Source organism: Sorex araneus, chromosome X (genome assembly GCF_027595985.1).
Source record: "Sorex araneus isolate mSorAra2 chromosome X, mSorAra2.pri, whole genome shotgun sequence".
In the NCBI taxonomy this organism is placed as follows: domain Eukaryota; kingdom Metazoa; phylum Chordata; class Mammalia; order Eulipotyphla; family Soricidae; genus Sorex; species Sorex araneus.
In genome coordinates, this window is record NC_073313.1 from 123,235,143 (window position 1) to 123,254,833 (window position 19,691).

A 19,691-nucleotide genomic window follows, 5' to 3' on the forward strand; every position below is an offset into this window, starting at 1 on the left:
GACCCTCACAATATGACTGGTATCTATGAAAAGGCAAGACTTAGTCAAAGAACACATAAACAGAAAGAATATCATGTGAACATAAAAATAAGATCGAGATAATATTTCTACATTAATAGGGCTGGAGCGATAGCACAGCAGGTAGGACGTTTGCCCTCACGCGGCTGGCCTGGGTTTGATTCCTCCGCCCCTCTCGGAGAGCCCGGCAAGCTACTGAGAGTATCTCGCCTCCACAGCAGAGCCTGGCAAGCTACCCGTGGCGTATTCGATATGCGAAAAATAGTAACAAGTCTCAAAATCGATGAGCAGCAGGATAACAGTGAGATGACAGTGAGACAGTGGGAATGTTTCTACAAACCAGGAAGGCCAAACATTGCTAACAGACCACCAGACACTAAAAGGGAACATGGAACAGTTTCCTTATAAAGTCTCAAAAAAGAACTTTGTAGACACCTTGATCTTGAACTTCTAGCCCCCAGAAATGTAATAAAATTAATTTCTGGAGTTTAATTTACAGTCGGTGTTATTTTGTTATAGCAGCCATAACAAACAACTATAGATGCACTATATTTCTAATCTCCTCTATGATCACATTTTCCTTATACTCTCCTTACACTTCAGTTCTAATACAGCAAGAACAACTTCCTTTGCATAGAAACTGTGATATATTTTTTAGGTGTTTTTGCTTTTGTTCTTGTTTGTGCTTTTTGACTGCCTGCAATGTGTTTTTTTCTAACTAATTCTTACTTATCCTTTAAGATCCAGAGGACTTATTACTTTTTCCAAAGAACCTACACTGCACACTCCCCACCAAGGTGGGAAATGTAACCTTTCTAGATGTTCCCACGTGTGTTTTATCTCTTCCTAGTTCTCAACTGTCCATGCTGTATTAAATTTTGTATGTTTTTTTTTTTTTTGCTTTTTGGGTCACACCCGGCAATGCACAGGAGTTACTCCTGGGTCTGCACTCAGGAATTACCCCTGGCATTGCTCAGGTAATGGGATGCTGGAATCGAATCTGGGTCAGCCGTGTGCAAGGCAAACGCCCTACCTGCTGTGCTATTGATCCAGTCTCCAAATGTTGTATTTTGACTTGTATGCTTTTCTTACTCCAAGCAATAAAATGAACTGAGGAAAGGATTATAAAGATCCCAGCATTTTCTTGTAGCATATATTCAGTACATATCTTTAAATCAGAGGACTTTATTGAGGGGCGAGGTTTGGGTCACACCTTATGGTGCTTGGGGCTACTTCTGGCTCTGTGCTTAGGAGTCAGAATGATGGTTCATACACATACAAGGACAGCACCTTAACCCCTGTACTATCTCTCTAGCACACAATAAGACTTAAAAAGGCGGTTTATTCATGATCTTTCTCGTTAGAGTACATACTGATACATACTGAAGTTCTTCACATACATAATAGGTGCTTGATATATTTTAACCAGAGGTTCTAGGGATATTTGATACTATTTAAATAAATGTTGGCTGTTATTACTAACATCTAGTACACAGTGGTCAAAAAATTTTGTTAAATAACCTGCAATGGTACAGATGTGAAGAGAAAGGGACTCTCATTCATTGTTGGTGGAAATGTCAACTGGTCCAACTTTTTTTGAAAACAATATGGGCATTCCTCAAAAAACTAGAAATTGAGTAGTTCCCAAGTGACTCAGCAATACTGCTCCTCAGAATATATCCTTAAGTGTCCAAAAAACAATGTAGAAAGCCATCTGCACTTCGAGTCCATTGAAGCACCATTTATAATAGCCAGAATCTGGAAACAACCCAAGTTCTCCAGAGCAGATAACTGGATAAAGAAACTGTAGTACATCTGCACAATGGAATACTACACAAATACCAGGAAAAATAAAGTCATGAAATCTGTTTGTACATGGGTGGACATGGAGAGTATCCTGCCAAGTGAAATGAGTCAGAGGAAGAAGGACAGATATAAAGATTGCATTCATTTGTGGGATATAAAAACATTGGTGGTGGAGAATGGGCACTGGTGGAGGGATGGGTACTCGATCATTGTATGGCTGAAATGAAAACATGAAAATTTGTAAGTCTGTAACTGTACCTCACGATGATTCATGTCACTGTTACTGTCATCCCGTTGCTCATCGATTTGTTCGAGCGGTTGCTCATCGATTTGTTCGAGCGGGCACCAGAAACGTCTCTCATTGAGAGACTTATTGTTACTGTTTTTGGCATACCCAATACGCACGGGTAGCTTGCCAGGCTCTGCTGCGCGGGCTCGATACTCTCGGTAGCTTGCCAGGCTCTTCGAGAGGGGCGGAGATTCATGTAAAAATTTAAAAAAATTAAAAAATAAAAAACATAGTATGAGACATACCCTAAGACAATATAGAAGGTGAGCCATAATGACTGGTCCACAATTGTTACAACTTGGTGGGGGGAGGGCAATTAGGTCAGAAAAGGGATCACTATCACAATGATAGTTGGAAATGATCACTCTGGACAAGAACTTAATGCTGAACGGAGGTAAAATAATGTACATGATAACATTTCAGTACCTGTCTTGAAAACTATAGTGCCTAAAAGGAGCGTGAGAGAGAAATCAAGAAAGAGAGAAGAAAAATGTCTGTCATAGAGGCAGGCTTTGTGTGTGTGTGTGGTGAGGGGGGTGGCAGGAGGGAAACTGGGGACATTGGTGATGGAAAATGTACATTGGTGAAGAGATGGGTGTTGGAACATTGCATTACTGAAACCCAATCATAAAAAAAACTTTGTAACTGTATATTCAATTTTTTAAAAAGGAAAAGGAAAGGAAAATATCTTGAATATGCCAAAAACAGTAAAAATAAGTCTCTCAATGAGAGACATTACTGGTGCCCACTCGAACAAATCTTGAATATAGAATAACAAATTAAAAAGCCCTGCCATGCATAGGATAGCTCTCCCAACAAAGCATTATTTGGCCTAAAACGTAAATAGTATGGCGATTGGGGAACCCTGATCTTGTCTGAATTAGAGAGTGAGTCAACTTTCTATCCCCTATATTAACGGTAGGCCACTAGTGCACTAATTTTGTTAAGAAGTTTTCTCTTAGGGCCAGAGAGATAGGACAGCGAGTAGAGTGCTTGCATTGCACGCAGTCAACCTGGGTTAGATCTTTGGCATCCCATGTTGTCCTTCAAGCCCCATCAGTAGTAATTCCTGAGCGAAGAACCAATGGTAACCCTTAAGCATCATTAGGTGTGGCCCCAAAACAAAAAAAAAACCTGTACACTCTTAAGAAACAGTATTTTCAGGAATGTGGTGAAAAAGGGACTTCATTCACTATTGGTAATATTGTCTAGTCCAGTCTCTAAAAAAACAGTATGAAGACCTCTAAAAAAAGTAAAAATAGAGCTTCTTATGACCCAGAAATCTGCTTATTTTTCATCTGCCTCCCAAACAAAAACATCATTATTTTGAAGAGATATATTCATACTTATGTTCATTGCAGCACTTAGTACAATAGTCTGGATATAAAAACAATCCAAAAGTCCAATGGATGAATGGGTCAAAGAAGTTGTACTTATATATACACAATAGAATACTATGAAGCCATAAGAAAAGACAAAATCATGCAGTTCACTGCAACTTGGATAGAACTGGAAGATATCATGTTAAGCATACTAAGAGTGAGAAGGATATATACTAGATGATCTCACTTATCTGTGATATATAAAGTAAACAAGATAAGGGAATGGAATGTACTAAATGATGAGAAACACTTGGCCCTGAATTTCAAAACTGAGACTATCAATCAAGGTCAGGGGATGACTAGGTGAACTGGAGGAAACACATGGACATTGATTGAGGGCTTTGGACTCTTCGGCAGTGAAGTGAGGTAACCATGTACATTAAAACCATAGGCATTAAACCTATTGTAAACATATAACTGGAGCTATAATAATTAAATGGAAAAAACGAGTTTGCCAAGGGGGTGGAGTGGGGGTTGGGAGGGCACCACGAACCATTGATGGAGGGGTACTGGCACTGGTGGTGGGTGTGGAATTGGAACATTATGTCTGAAACTCAATATTAACAACATTGTAAATCTTGGGCCCTAAAGAATATTTTTAAAAATCTGCTTTTAATTATTTTTGTTTTGTTATTTACAGAAGTAAATGATTACCTTATTAGAAATAAAGAAGCTGTCAGTATCCTGGTATCCAGAATTCATTATGGATTTTGCCATTGAAGCATACTTGATCAATAGGAGAACAGATATGTAAGTTTCAATGTCTTTATCACCTGAATGCTCTATAGTAGCGAAAATGGATGAATTACATCTGTCAACAGAAAGGAATATCATAAGCATAATATTGAGAGAGGGAAGGAAACTGCAAAAAGCACATAAGAAGTGATGCTGCTTATATAAAGTTCTGCATGTTGTTTTGGAATCAACACATAATGTAGTAATTATCTAAAAACATGCATGAAAACAGGATTACATCTGGTATTGTGAAAATTTCAGGGTATTGAAGATATCTACAGTATTGGTAGAACTTTATTTCTTAGGCTAGGTAGTGGGCATATTCTTGTTATATTAATTCTTTATGTATTTATGTATATTGGAAATGGAATACTTGGTCAATATTGAGGCACCTGACACTTTGGGATTATCCATAGAATTAGTTTTCAGTAGACATAACACCCTCAGAATGGCAAAATCAACAAATCATTCAACCTAGGAGCTTACTCTAAGTGTATATTGTCAAACAATCCATAAATTTCTGTTCATCTTGTTGCATAGGAACATGAATTTGGTTGGATTGCACCTCTCAAAATATTAGGTATAAGAATTTTTTGGGGGGGCACACCTGGTGGCGCTCAGGGGTTACTCCTGACTCTGCACTCAACATTCACTCCTGACGATTTAGGGGACTATATGGAATTCTGGGAATCAAACCCAGGTCAGGCGCATGCAAGACTAGGTATACTAGTATATATCTAGTAGGTATACTAGGTATACTTTGAGCATAGAACATTTGTGGTAAACAAGAAGTATCAAATGTAAATGAATAGTAGTTTGCAAAGCAAAGAATCTGTTTTAACAGTCTATTGAATAACATTATTTTTGTTTCTTTGTCTCTATTTGAAGCTGGTTCAGTGAGACTGCCTTATAGTCAGATACACATATCAAATATTGTTGAATAATAAGGTGTTGGACTAAATATTTTTGTGTGTGTTTTTGGGCCACAACCAGTGGTGCTAGGGGTGTCTACTACTGGCAGTGCTTGGAGATCCAACTGTAAGTGCTTCCAGGGATCAAACCAGAGGGGGCTACATGCAAGGCAGGTGCCCTGTCCCCTGTTCTCTCTGGATCCTAGACTAGATGTTTTCTGAAGTCCTTTCTCAGTGAGAGTTGCTTCCAAATGCCACCTGTAAAGAAATGAAATGCTTGGTCTGAGTTCCTATAGGGTAGGTTAGGAAGGTGGAACATATTTAAAGCCCAGAATTAGCCAAGAAGTCTACCAACTGAGTTAGCAGAGCTAGACAGAAGGATTATCTTTTTGAAGTGACTTCTTCCTATTCCAGATTGTAAAGACAAGAGATATAGTACAGTGGTAGGGCACTTGCCTTGCAAGCAGCAGACCTAGTTTCTATCACAGATCTCTGGCATCTCATATGGTTCCCGGAGCCTAACCAGGAATGATCACTGAGGGTAGAGTCAGAAATAAGCCCTTAGCACAGCTGAGTGCCCCTCCTCCTCCCCCCCCAATGGACAAATGGAAGAAAACTCTGGTAGAGCCGAAAACTTGGACTTTATAGTTTTGTCTACTAAAATAAATTTTCTTTACTTTTAAAATAATTTTTTAAATTGAATAACCATGAGATACAATTAAAAAGCTTTTGTGTTTAAGTTTCGGTCATAAACTGATCAAACACCCATCCCTTCACCAGTGCACATTTTCCGGCACCACAATCCCCAGCATCCCCCCATCCCAACTCCTCCACTGCCTGTGTGACAGACAATTTCCACAATACCCTCTCTCTCTACTTTGATTACATTCAATATTTCAACACCAGTCCCACCATTATTATTTGGAATTTTCCTGCCACCACTCAAACCTGTCGAAAATGCAGTGCTAGACAATTTATTTTGTATTGCTTGTTGTGAATAACATAAGATGGGATTCTAAAAGTTTAGATAATTAGGGCCTGGAGAGATCTCTACAACGAGCTGCTCGTTTCCGAGATTCTTTTGTGTGTCTCTAGATCATGACCGTTAAGGAGCTTAAATAGTCCTTTAAAATGCTGTTAAAAGAAAAATTTATGTTATCAATCACTTGTATGCTTGTAAAATTATCTAAAATTTTAGATAATTAGGGCCTGGAAAGATTTCTACAGCGAGCTGCTCATTTTTGAAATTCTTTCATGTGTCTCTATATCATGACTGTTAAGGAGCTTAAATAGTCCTTTAAAATGCTGTTAAAAGAAAAATTTTATGTTATCAATCACTTGTATGCTTGAGTGGGTGCCAGTAATGTCTTCATTTGTTCCTATTGCATGCTAGTGTAGCCCAATGGTATTTGCTCGCTCCAGAAACAGGAAGAGCCTCAAACCGTTCATTCAGGGGTTTGACGAAGAAGTTGACCATCTTGTAGGTGGGTGGCCACGTGGTCTTTTGATGTCCCATGGAATCCAGTTGGTTACAGCCACCACCACGCTCCAGGATGATTTCCAGACATTCAGGCCGAATCTCATGCATGAGTGAAGCCCCACAGAACCAGGTAAAGCAGAAATTTGTGACCTTGGACTCCAGGCTCAACGAAACCCTGAAACAAGATCTTCTGTCAGCCTCCTCCAATCTCCAGTGCTCCAGAGATCAAACCCAGATGCCTCACCCTACTGGAGCCAGATAAATACATCACCAGTAGGCCTCCACTGCCTCCACTACCCAGCCACCGCCACGCTCCAGGCCGCTTTCCAGACCGCGTGGCTGCTTTCAAACCATAAGACACTCATTTTCCATAATTTCCACACCATATTTGATGGGGTTCAAATATGGTTTGAACCATGGGAACACCTGTAAGGGTGATTGGAGGCCACCCTAAAAGCCTCCATCCCTCTCGGAGAGCCTGTCAAGCTACCGAGAATACCCTGCCCGCATGGGAGAGCCTGGTAAGCTACCCGTGGTGTATTGGATATGCCAAAAACAGTAGCAACAATGGGCCTCATCCACCTGACACCGAAAGAGCCCCCAATATGGCAGTGTTAAGAAGGATGAGCAAGGAGAGGCTTATGTTATCAAAGCCACACATATTTATTGATTATGCCCGGTGATTAAGTCATTTAAGTGGGGCTGTCAAGAAAGCAGAACATAGTTAAAAATATTTGAAAGGAGCTTTAAAATTATAGTTGTGGTCATAGATGGCTTTTGAAGCTAGTGACTGAAAGAGATCCTTTAGGGAGACAATATATGTAACTTATACCAGAGGTAAGTTTGCAGAAGTTTAATAGTACAAATACAGTGTAAAATTTCTCAGGAGACTGAGAAGATAAAGGGGCAGGAGGAAAGGAAAAAATGTGGCACTATGGATGCCATGCCTGCATCTCCTGCCCCTGCGCCTGTCTGTCTTCACCGGGACCCCTCGGAGGGAGTTTCCCTTCCAACCCTGAGCAGAACCCTGGCAGCCGAAGACCTCTGGAACCCAGCCACAGCCATGCTCAAGGCCACTTTCCACACGCTTGGGTGAGTCTCACGCATGAAGGAATCAGCAGAGGAACCCAGGTGTGCTGGACCCAGGGCTGAGATCTCCAAGTCTGCTGGGATTGGGATTGTGCCTCCTCCACCCAGATCCCCCATTTTCCAGTAGCTAGGCAGTCACATCCACAAACTTCCAAACCCTCCCCCCAACCTTGTAATCCCATTAGGGCCAAGATCCAGAGACTATAAAACAAAGCTTCTGGAAGCGACCTCTTATTGTCTAGTTCTCTCTCTCAGAGAGCCCAGCAAGCTACAGAGAGTATCCTACCCGCATGGTAGATGCTGGCAAGCTCCCTGTGGCGTATTTGCTATGCCAAAAAACAGTATCAATGATGGGTCTCATTCCCCTGACCCTGAAAGAGCCTCCAATGAGGCACTGTTGGGAAGTATGAGTAAAGAGAGGCAGCTAAAATCTCAGGGCTAGGATGAATGGAGATGTTACTGGCACCCGCTCAAGCACAGCCATGAACAATGGGATGACAGTGATACAGTGATACAGTGACAAATGCCATAATAAGTTTCACAGGGGAGAAACTGGTTAATAATCATAAAATGTAAGGGAGAGGATCCTGAGGATTCTTGGGATCATTAGGATCTAAAATTGGATAAGGACTAAAAATAACCCATGGAGGGCACAAGAAAAGGTGTGAAAAGTGAGGGAATGGAGATTGCCCAAACAGGGAGCTGGAGTAGTACCTAGTGTAGGCAGGATTGCCTCTTAAGATGTCAGAGACCTGGTCAAGTTTAATTGCTGATAATATGAGAGGCACTGACGCATGTGAAAGGTTGACCTGGAGAAGGCAATTACTAATCTAGAATTAATCTACTGTTACTGGATAGATACGAACATTTAAAAGTCTTTTGTGGGGCTGCAGAGCTAGTAGAGTGGGTAGGGAGCTTGCCTGGCATGCTACCAATCCGGGTTCGAGCATGCTAGGACTAATTCTTGAGCACAGAGCCAGAAGTGTTCCCTGAGCAACGCAGGGTGTAGCTTACCCCCCCAAAGCCTTTTGATATTTATTACTCACATGCTTTAAAATGGGTTTGTTAACCAACATTCCACCTTCCAACCATATGTTGTAAAAACAAACAAAATACTTTGTTGAATAATCACAGTATTGCTCTCACTTCTCTCCTTTGGTTGTTGGTGGCTTCAATGTTTCAACCGGTCATATCCATATGTGCACGCGTGTGTGAGAACTTCGTCTATGTCCTTTGCCCAAAACACTCATTACCCATAAAAGGTCAAACGTCAAAGGATCAGAGCCGTGTCATATTTTTTACTTCTCAAATTATACGGTCTAGAGTCTTCCTCTTCTTAGAAGCGCACAATAGTTGGACAACTTTTGGCTCAGCTGAGCGGAAGAGGCTGGTAATTTATATCATCTGAGAAAGTGACCACATATGGTGGCAGTCAAAGAAGCGGTAAGTCTAGTCTTAGCTTCTAACCTCAGTCCCCAAACTCCCTCTCCTAAGCTGCGAGAGGCACCCCTCCAGTGGCCGAAAGATTTTGTTCCTGGAGTGTCCCTTCGCTTGCTGTGCCCCCCCCCCCCTTTTAAGCCCCGTGTGCTGTGCGGCCCCTTTAAGAGTCCAGCTCCTCCCCGCTCCAGGGAAAGTTGCAGCTTTTTCCGCCTCCCGGGAGGGTGAGAAGGGCCCTGCAGCCGGAGCGAGGTGCCGATCTTCCTGGAGCTGGACACCCTTCCCTGGAGCCAGCGCTGGAACGCCTGGAACTGCTCGCCCGACTCGCGGCACCTGTTGCAGGTGCCAGGTAAGTTTGCGCGCGTTCCGTGGCCGCGTCTCTGCCGGCTGCCCCGCGCTCCTCCCGGCCCCGCTCCCTGCAGTCCCTTTGCACAGTCTAAGCGCCCCCACCCCCATCTCAAAGGCCAGCGCCCGTCTCCCCCCACCCCGTCCACCCCCACCCCACTTTTCCCGTCTCTTTCACCGGCTTTCCCCACTCTTCTGGCTGCCTCTCTGGCCAGCACCCCCTAAACTTGGACACCCTTCTGCTTGGGCGTGGGGGGGTGGGGGGTGGTGATCATTCTTTTATAAGTTTAGTTTCTCCTGGGCGTCTTTTGGCGGCTGCCAGGGCCCACCCGTCGGTAACACTGACTGTGCCCCTCTGGGTTTCTCCTCTTTCCTGTCTTCCCCCCCACGGAGTGCTCTGGCTTTTCCCGCCTGCCTGACAGAGTGGGGGCCCCTCCCGGGAGCTGGCCCGGGGCGGGAGGGGGGAGAGGGGGGAGGCGGGACTGGGGCCCCAACTTGTAGCGGGAATTCGCTTCAGAGTCCTCGACTCACCCTTTCAGCGGTTCATTCCTCGCTCAGCTTCTCACAGCCGCCCTGCTGCCAGGACCTCGGACCTCCCTGGGTCCGCTTCTCTGCTCTCCCCGGGGCCGGCACAGGTAAAGGATGGGGCCACATCCCGCCTTCGCGAGCTGCCCCCGCTCTTGGCTCTGGGAAGCCGGCCGCGCGTGATATGTGGCTCACTCGCTTTACCTTGCCACCTTGCAAGAAAGTTGCTGGCATTACTCCTGGAGGAGGGCCCCCAGAGTCCTCGCAAGGGACACGGCACACTTAGCTCTTCTGCGATGGTTTGTGAAGGAGCCGAAAGGATGTTCCTTCAGCCATTAATATTAAATAACATGATTGGATTTTTGCTTTTGTTTTGCTTTGGGGCCACACCTGGCGGTGCTTAGGACTTAAGGCTGGGGCTATGCTTAGATTACTCGTGGCAGTGCTCAGGGGAACATATGGGGCGTTGGGGTTGCGACCAGGGTTGGCGCCAATAAAGGCAAGCTCCCTGCCTGCTGGACTAGCTCTCCAGCACCAAGATGGTTGGATTTTTGGTACACAATCATTTGGTTAGAATTCTGGTTGAAGTGATCTCTTTATGATCTACCAACAATGGCACCCCCGTTCCCCATCTTCAGGACTAGAAGACATTTGGCATTTGGCATTCGGCAGGGTTGATCCTAGAAATTAGTCTTCAATACATCCTGGAGCTCTCATTTCAACTGCTTTCCCCCCTATTCTTACAGACCCTTACAATGACCCCTTATAAATTCATTAATGTAAGGTCTTAATCGCCAGATGTATTGGCCTTGCTGGTCTGGTCTGTGGAGAGAATAATACTCTCAATGCACAGAATTAATGTAAAGAGTTAAGACCTCAGAACAGTTTGTGTGTGTATGTGTGTGTGTGTGTGCGTGCGTGCACACATGCTTGCACACATGCGTGTGTGCTCATGTGTCTATCTGGTTTTCTCTTCTTGTTTTTTTTTTTTTTTTTTTTTTTTTTTTTTTTTTTTTAGCACTAGCTAGGAATCCTAGTAGAAAAAGATCACCTGGCTTATGAGAATTTTCCTGACCAGGGATGACTATTTCTGATAACACAATTTCAGGTCCCTCATTCTAGGCCAGAGCTTTAAAAATGAAGTTTGGAGGCTCTGGAATAGTAGGTTTGTGCATGTATTTAGCAGTTATTTATGTTCTATCAGATTTTCCATACAAAGGCTGTGACTAATAATGGTTATGTGAACCATTGGGCATAGCATTGTGATAAGTTCTTTGCATAACTGTCTTTGTCTTACTATAACTGGATGTGGTAGGTACTACAGTTTGAACCATTTTATGATGAACATAAGAGCTAGAGGTCGATAGCTACTTGGTGGGGGGCTGTGTGATTAAAATTTTCTCTTCCAAGCCAAAGCATGTGCTTTCTGATTTGTGTGTGCGTGCGTGTGTGCGTGCGTGTGTGTGTGTATGCGTGCCTGTGTATGTGCATGCGTGTGTGCGTGTGCGTGTGCGTGTGTGTGTGTGTGTGTGTGTGTGTGTGTGTGTTGCTGGGAAGTAAACCCAGGGCCTCAGCCATACCCCGGGACCACATTCTAACTAGCTTCCTGACTCTACCTCAGATGTATAATAGAGACTTCGTACTACTTGCCTCATTTATGTCTTACCCACTTCTCTCCAACATGGGGCCTGTTGCTACACTGACACTGGAAGCACTTATCCTTGAGTGCATTATACTGAATGAAACCTCCAGGGCTCTCAGCAGTTACTGTCCTGAAGTAAGAAGAGGGTAACCCTGGATTCTAGGGATGTGTGCCTGACTCATTATCTTTCTGTTGATAAGGGGGGAAATGAGGGTATGGAAAGCGATAAGGATTTCTGTCAGGCCTGAGAGCCTGAGGCTGAGTCTGTGCTTGTTTTATCAGGGGATGGATGTAGTTAGTCCTTTAGGCAGGGACAGTCCAGGAGAAAATGTCCTCCCTGATACCATCTCTGGGTCTTTGTTCAAATTGTTCCTGTTTTTTTTTCCTGAAAAGCTAACTTGCCATCCATATTAACATCTCTGCTATTAATTCCAATTTATCTGTCAAGATTTACTTCTGGCTACCTCCTTTGGGACTACCTTACTGATATCAGTTTCTCCCCTTAGCAGAATTACCAGTTATCCTGTGTTCTGAGCACTTTGTTTACTCTTTCACAGGTCTTTGTTTTTATCCAGCTGGAAGATTGTTAACTTCTTTAAGATTAAGGCCTAGGCCTTAAAGTTCCTTTGTCTTAAATATGAGAGATTAGTATTTATGCTAGGAGCTGGGGATACTTTGCCTTCTAGGATATGATGCCTAGTGCTAGTTGGATTAAAGTGCCGAAGATACTTTCCTGAGGTTATTGAAGTCTGACAGAAATTTGAAGTTTAATATCGCCTTCTCAGAGAGGCCTTCCATGAGAGGACTCTAATTAAACTTGCAGTCCTTTCCCTGAACATTCAGTATGCCCCCCTATTTCAAGGCTTCTATCCTTGGCATGGTTCCTCAAGAACTAAGTTGGGACTAGCCACTGAGCATTGTGGAATGTGCCTAAAACAAAAAAATTATAAATAAGCCAACATCATCCATCTATATACTTGCTCAACCACATTTATGTCACTGACACAAACCCTTTTCTAAGTAGAAGCCTCTTGTATTCAGTGATATGCTTGACATTTTACTTGGATGTCAAAAAGACATCTCAAGTGTGAGAGCCAAAAGAGCACTCCTGATTCCTCTAAGATCATAGGCCCCTTCCCTCAGTCTTTCCTCTTTCAGTAAGATGGAACCATAATCCATTCAAACCAAGGATAGAGGGTCCCCCTTGTTTCTCTTTTCTTACTCCATTTCTGATTCATCAGAAAGATCATAAACCTCTTCTTCCAACTGTATTAACTATATCATATAGTCTACTGGATATATCCATCTTCTCTACCTATCACCTTAGCCCAAGCCAGCACAAAGCTGTTATAAATATACATATATACATACACACATATATATTTATGTATGTGTATAGATATATATATTTGCACAGTTCTAAAGGATGGAGATATATATGTTATTTATACATGTTATATATGTAGATATACATATATATATATAGATAGGCACATGTACATGATAGCCCAAATATTTCTTTAGGATCAATTTGTAATAAAAGAATGGTTAAATCAAAGAAATGTGAATTTCTCCTCAGAGTGACATCCAATAGGGTTTATGTTCTCAATGTTGAGTGCTTTTCTCTCTGTCCTTACTCAGCATAAACAATCTTTTTAAAATTTTTGCCATTCTGTTAGGTGAAAAATATCTAAATTATTTAGCTTGCATTTCACTTTTTACTACTGGTCCTGAGTACCTTTCTGTGCATATTAGCTATTTGTATATTCCCTGAGACATTCTCCTTAATATAGTTGGCACATTTTTCTGTTGAGTTATATGCTTAATTAGCTAGCAAGAACAATTTATCCATTAGGGATATTTACCCATTGCCTGTCACATAGTACATGTTTTTTCTCTCTCTAGTCTGTCATATGCCATAACTTTGTTCATATGTGTGCCCCTCACATAATCAGATAAAACACACTATAAAACATTTTAAAAACTATCTTTATTAGATTTTGCAATTAGGAGGTCAGTGATGACATCAGTGCAGCAGGAGGAGAGAAAGCAGATTATAGAGGGTTGGGGAGTGAAGAGTGGGGAGGATTATTAAGGAATATGGTATACACTTTGTGGCTTAGCTATTACTCCCACACACCATTGGTCAAAAATCCTGACAATAATGTCAATGATAATGACGATAATAATAAAATGCTTAGCTATGGTGAGAAAGAGAAAATGTCTCTTATATAAGATAGGATACAGAAAACAAAAATGGCTTCTAATTTTGTTTTGTTTTAAATATAGAAAAATTGAACCCATTCATGTGTATACAGGAAAAGTTCTTTTTTCTTTTTTTAATTAAAGAACTTTGATTTGCAAAGTTATTGACAGTTGAGTTTTAGGCACACAATATTTCAACACCAATCTCACATCAGTGTCACTTCTCTCCACCAGTTTACTCCTTCCTTAACTTTTTTAAAAAAATCCTTCCTTAGCTATGGAAAAAAATGAGATATATTTTACCTTGTCTCTGGCAATTCCCTTTCAATTTTCATTGAACTACTTACTTACTTTGGAAAAATGGTGTGCTAAGTGATCTTACTATATTTTTTATTACTAGACCTAATAAAAGGTAACATAATATGCCTTCTATTCTCTCTTTATTCTATTCCCAAGATGTAGGAATAGTAAGTTTGTATATCAGACATTTTACAAATCTATATAAAAGACATCCTTCATTATATGTTGTTGCTCTATACTTATGTATTAAAATGCACTTTTTAAAACTTACTATGCCACGTTTTCAATATCTGTATATAAAAAACATTCTCTCCTTTTGTTGGGGAATGGGCACACCTTACTGTGAGCAGGGTTCACTTCTGGCGGGCTCAGGGGACCCTAGGTGTTATTGGGGATTGAACCTGTGTGAGCTGTATGCAATACAAGTGCTTTACACACTATACTATTGCTCTGGCACCAAAACATTCTCTCTTTTAAATAGCATAGCATATCATTATATGTATATACCTTAATTTATTTGGGCTGGAGTGATAGCACAGCAGTGGGGCATTCGCCTATCATGTGGCCGACCTGTGTTCGATTCCTCCGCCCCTCTCGGAGAGCCCGGCAAGCTACCGAGAGTATCGAGCCCGCATGGCAGAGCCTGGCAAGCTACCCATGGTGTATTGGATATGCCAAAAACAGTAACAACAAGTCTCACAATGAAAGACATTACTGGTGCCCGCTCGAACAAATGGATGAGCAACAGGATGACAGTGACAGTGACCTTAATTTATTTAATCAGTTTGCCATCATTTTATGTTTTGTTGTGTCTGGTTCAAAGAGTATTATTATGAAAAAAATTCTAGAATCTACTTGATGATCGATAGGATAACTTTTTATAACTTTTATTTTTATTTTAAAATTGTGTTTTTGATCACACCCAGTGCTGCTCAGAGCTTACTCTTAGCTCTTGACTCAGTGGTTACTCCTGGCAGTGCTCAGGATACCAGGTATCATGCCAGGGATTGAACTGGCACGAGCAACATGCAAGTAACCTCCTAAACCCTTGTACTATCTCTCCAGCTAGTAGAATGAGTTTTTATAAATGAAATGTCTTCATCCAAAAATGATAAGTAGTGCCAGAGATTGAGAGATCAAGAAAGATCACTGTCACTGTAGCACTGTCATCCTGTTGCTCATCGATTTGCTCGAGCGGGCACCAGTAACGTCTCCATTGTGAGACTTGTTACTGTTTTTAGCATATAGGATACTCCATGGGTAGCTTGCCAGGCTTTGCCATCCTGGCAGGATACTCTCAGTAGCTTGCCGGGTTCTCCAAGAGGGACGGAGGAATCGAATCTGGGTTGGCTGCGTGCAAGGCAAACACCCTACTCACTGTGCTATCACTCCAGCCCATCAAGGAAAATGAAGGCTGAAAATTTGCCATTGAATTTAGGAAACTTTTGATGACCTTAATGAGCACAGTTTCAGGGAAGTGGTGACGAGGAAGAATGCTAGACTTTGATGGGCTGAGAAATGAATGGAGAAATGAGTATGACAAGTGAATATGGACATTTCCTTAGAGAAATATTTTAGGCTATGAAGAGATAGGAGACAGTCGTAGTACGGGGAGAGTTGATTTGTAGGACAGTAAAAATTTGTTTTTTTTCTTTTTCATTGGTTTATAATTTTATATACATTTTGGAAGTACAGCTTCACAACTTTTTATGTGACTATGCCTTGCTACTAAAGTTCTCGTGCCACTCAGCCTATCTAATTGATGCCCTCTTTCCTTCCTCCTGTTTCCTTCTCTTGTAACCACCACATTTTCACAACTGTGAGTTGTTTTTTTAATTTAGAGGGACTTAGATATCTTTAGTAGCCAATGGAATTGGAGGGATAATATTTTCTTTTAAATTTATTAAAAAAATTTAAATAATATTATATGATAGTGTTATTTAAATATCTGTATGAATCATTGAATGTCAACATATATATATTACATGAAGTTCACCACAAAAAGTCCAATTTCACAATATATTTTTGTTCTTTGTCTTTGTCCTACTTCCCTTTGGCAACCACTAATTAGTTTTATAATCCAGAAGATAATTTTTATTACTTAGTTCATCCATTTGTTTTCTCTATATACCACATGTAATTGAAATTATACAATGTTTTATTCTTTCTCCATTTGGCTTATTTCATTCTGGTATATTTCTAGGTCTATTCATGTTCTTCCACCTATCAGGGTTTCTTTTTTGTTGTAGTTTTTTGTTTTGAGGGCCAGTGATCCTCAGGGCTTCTCCTGACTTTACACTCAGGGATCACCCCTGACCATCTGTGGTTCCAGGGATTGAACCCAGGTTGGCTGTGTGCAAGGCAGGCACCCTGCCCACTGTACATTATACTATCTTCCCACCCCAGGATTTCCTGTTTTTTATAGACTGAAAATTGAAGTGGGGGCAAATTGGGGTTGGAGATTGGAGGTGTTCATGGAAGGTTTGAAATAGTTACTGTGGCTAAAGTGCAAGCTAAGACTAAAGACACTTAGTTGGAGTATCAGGCAGTAATTGTGATTTTGGTTACGAAAAATTCATATTGATAATAGTCTATCAGACCGTGATGCTTTTCTTTAATAGAACTCAGTAGTCCTAGTGCTGGCCTCAAAGTACAACAGCTAGCCCATTTTACGGTTATGTTTTTATTGATATTACAATAAGAATATGGGTTATTGACGATACTGACAAGAGCACAATTGAATCAATAAAATTATGTCTGGAAAAGGAAGCAAAGGCAGAAAAGAGCTGAGAGGGTGAAGCTAGAAGGATCTATAAATGTCTACCTCTTCCTCCACATGAGGCCTGAGAACAGAGGTGGGGCTGTGAGAAGTCTTTGAGTAAACAGTCTAGTAAATAAGGGTTGTAGTCAGACTGGGGTGTTTGAATTAATTATCTCAAAAGTGGAGTCTTGAGTGATAAGCTCTTGGGTGTGACTGAATCTATGTGGTATTTTTGATGCCAGCTCATTCATTCAACAAATATTTATTGTGAGCATATTATGTCCCAGGTAGGAATTGTAGGCATTGAAGCTACAGAGGGGAACAAAACAAAATTCCTTCTCTCATTTAGCTTAGCGTCTTGTAGAGAAGATTATTTATTTTTATAAAGTACAAGAACACCTTTTATATACAGATTCTCAAACGTGTAATTCTATTTGGAACATATCATGGTCAAATATTTGCTTTTGTGGTTACAGGAAGTCCATCTAGGCTTCTGAGAGCATTACTTTATTGTAAGTTATATTAACTGAATTATTAAAATTCACGCTTTCTTAGAACTTTATCAGGTACTTTAAGGTGCTTTATCAGAATTAAAGATAGAACAGTATATACATATATAATTTGAATATTTTAGCTGTTTTTTATAATTTATTGTTTTTAAATATTAGGATATTGCTTCTAACAGTAGACAAGATGTTGATAATGCACTAATCTTATTTGAGGGATTTGGTGTAATGTGTAAAGTAATTATGGTCAAGCAATTAAGGGAGAAAAGAGGGCTTGTGGTGAATTAATATTTTAGCTTCAGTTTATATTATTAAATTTATACCTATTTTATGTACTTAGATTCAAGCACATTAAGATTTTATCTGAAATAAATTGGCATTTACATTTTGTTTATGACACCTTAATAAAATTATCTGCCACATATACAATTCAATTTAAGGTTGACTGCAGATTATTTGATTGTGTTTAAGATGTCTGTGGCCATAGCTAGATCACAGCATCCCTAAAATTAAAAAAGAAACCAAATGCATGAAATCACAGTTATGTGTGAACATGGGCTGGATTAGTCACAAACCATCATGATTTCTCATTTAAGGAGACTGTGCGGGTGGTTTTCAGGTGACCTGGCCTGAAAGAAAGAAATAGGTGATAGCTAGAATTCAGCTCATAAACTCCCACCATCTGTGACCCTGGCAGAAGATGTTCTCTGTAGCAGTCCTGGTTTATCCAAACTTGTTGACTAAGGACAGAGTGGTGTTCCATGTGGTAATGAGGCTTACTGAAAAGTGACAATGTGTTGTCTGTCTGCAGACTTTTAAAAACAATGTTTTATGTATAAATGACCCAGATTTTAGAATATTGCACTCTGTTATTTGGACATTTTGGATAGTTTAAGCTTTTGAACTGTTGTGAAAATGGCCTTTGAGAATGACTGGCCATCCTTTTCCACACCAGCCTCAGTGGATTGTGATCCTGCTTGTTCATGTGAGAGGAAATATCATTGCAGGTCTTGCAAGCAAGAAAGCTGAATAGGAATTGTCTTATCAGGTGCTTTACCCTGTTGACAATGGGACATATGGATACATGATTTTGCTTTTACTTTCTTTTAAACTTCTGTGTGTCATATTTACCAAGGTCTGCTTGTAGAAATGATGATAGGTTTATGGTGCCTGGACTTCTTGAGGAACAGGACAAGAAATTTAAAACCATGAAAATAAGACCACGTTTCCATGTATCTAGACTACCACTTTGCAAGAGAAATGTGTATATGTAAATAGAATCTCTCTTGGGCATAGTTTAGAAAAACATATTAAGGCAAGTGGTACTTCTTCAAACTATTTATGAACAGTATTTAGTGGCATGGAAAGGTAGTCATAAAGATTTAATTGGGAGGAAATTGTCGCCACTTTTGATTCTAAGAATTAACAAAAGAGATTACATTCTAGTTACATCTTCTTCCATATGCTCCTACCATCCTTAAAAAGGAATGTTTTATTTTTTATTTAATTTTTTTTTAAATTTTATTGAATCACCGTGAGATAGTTATAAGCTTTCATGTTTGGGTTATAATCTCACAATGATCAAACACCCATCATGGGTATATAGTTGTTCTCAGCCTATTAAAAATTACAGAAGAATCTCAGGGGACTGAGAAAGGACACTGGAGCAAGTCCCTGTCAAGAGTTCATTTGCTATTAGATAGGCACTTTTATTTATTTATATGAGGGCCTCCCAAGCAGTGCTCAGGGACCAGTGGGCCCTTCCAGTGGTTCTCAGCTAACCAGGTTTATGGTTCAATGACAGGATCCAAGGTTAGCACTGCATGGGCCCTGTGGTGTCAGAAATTATTGGAGCCATCCATGGCAGTGCTCTGGGGTCTCCAGAGTCTTACCAAGTGATGTTCCAGGGTTTTCAGGGCTGTACCCAGCAGTGCTCTAGGGGACCAGGTGGAGCTGGGACTCAAACTGGGTTTGGATACATGAAAGGTACATGCCTTACTCCTCTAATATCACTCTAGCCCTTAGATAGACACTTTTTGGTTTGTTTTGTGTGTTCAGGGATCTATGCACAGAAATCACTCTGCGCAGTGCTCAGGTAACCATATGGGTGTCAAGGATCAAACCAGGGTTGGACACATGTGAGGCAAATACCCTTGTACCATGTTTCCAGCCCCTAGTTGGGCATTCTGTTTTTTATTGTAAAAATATTGGTTTTGGGCCCACACCCAGTGGTACTCAGGGTTTACTTCTGGCACTGGGT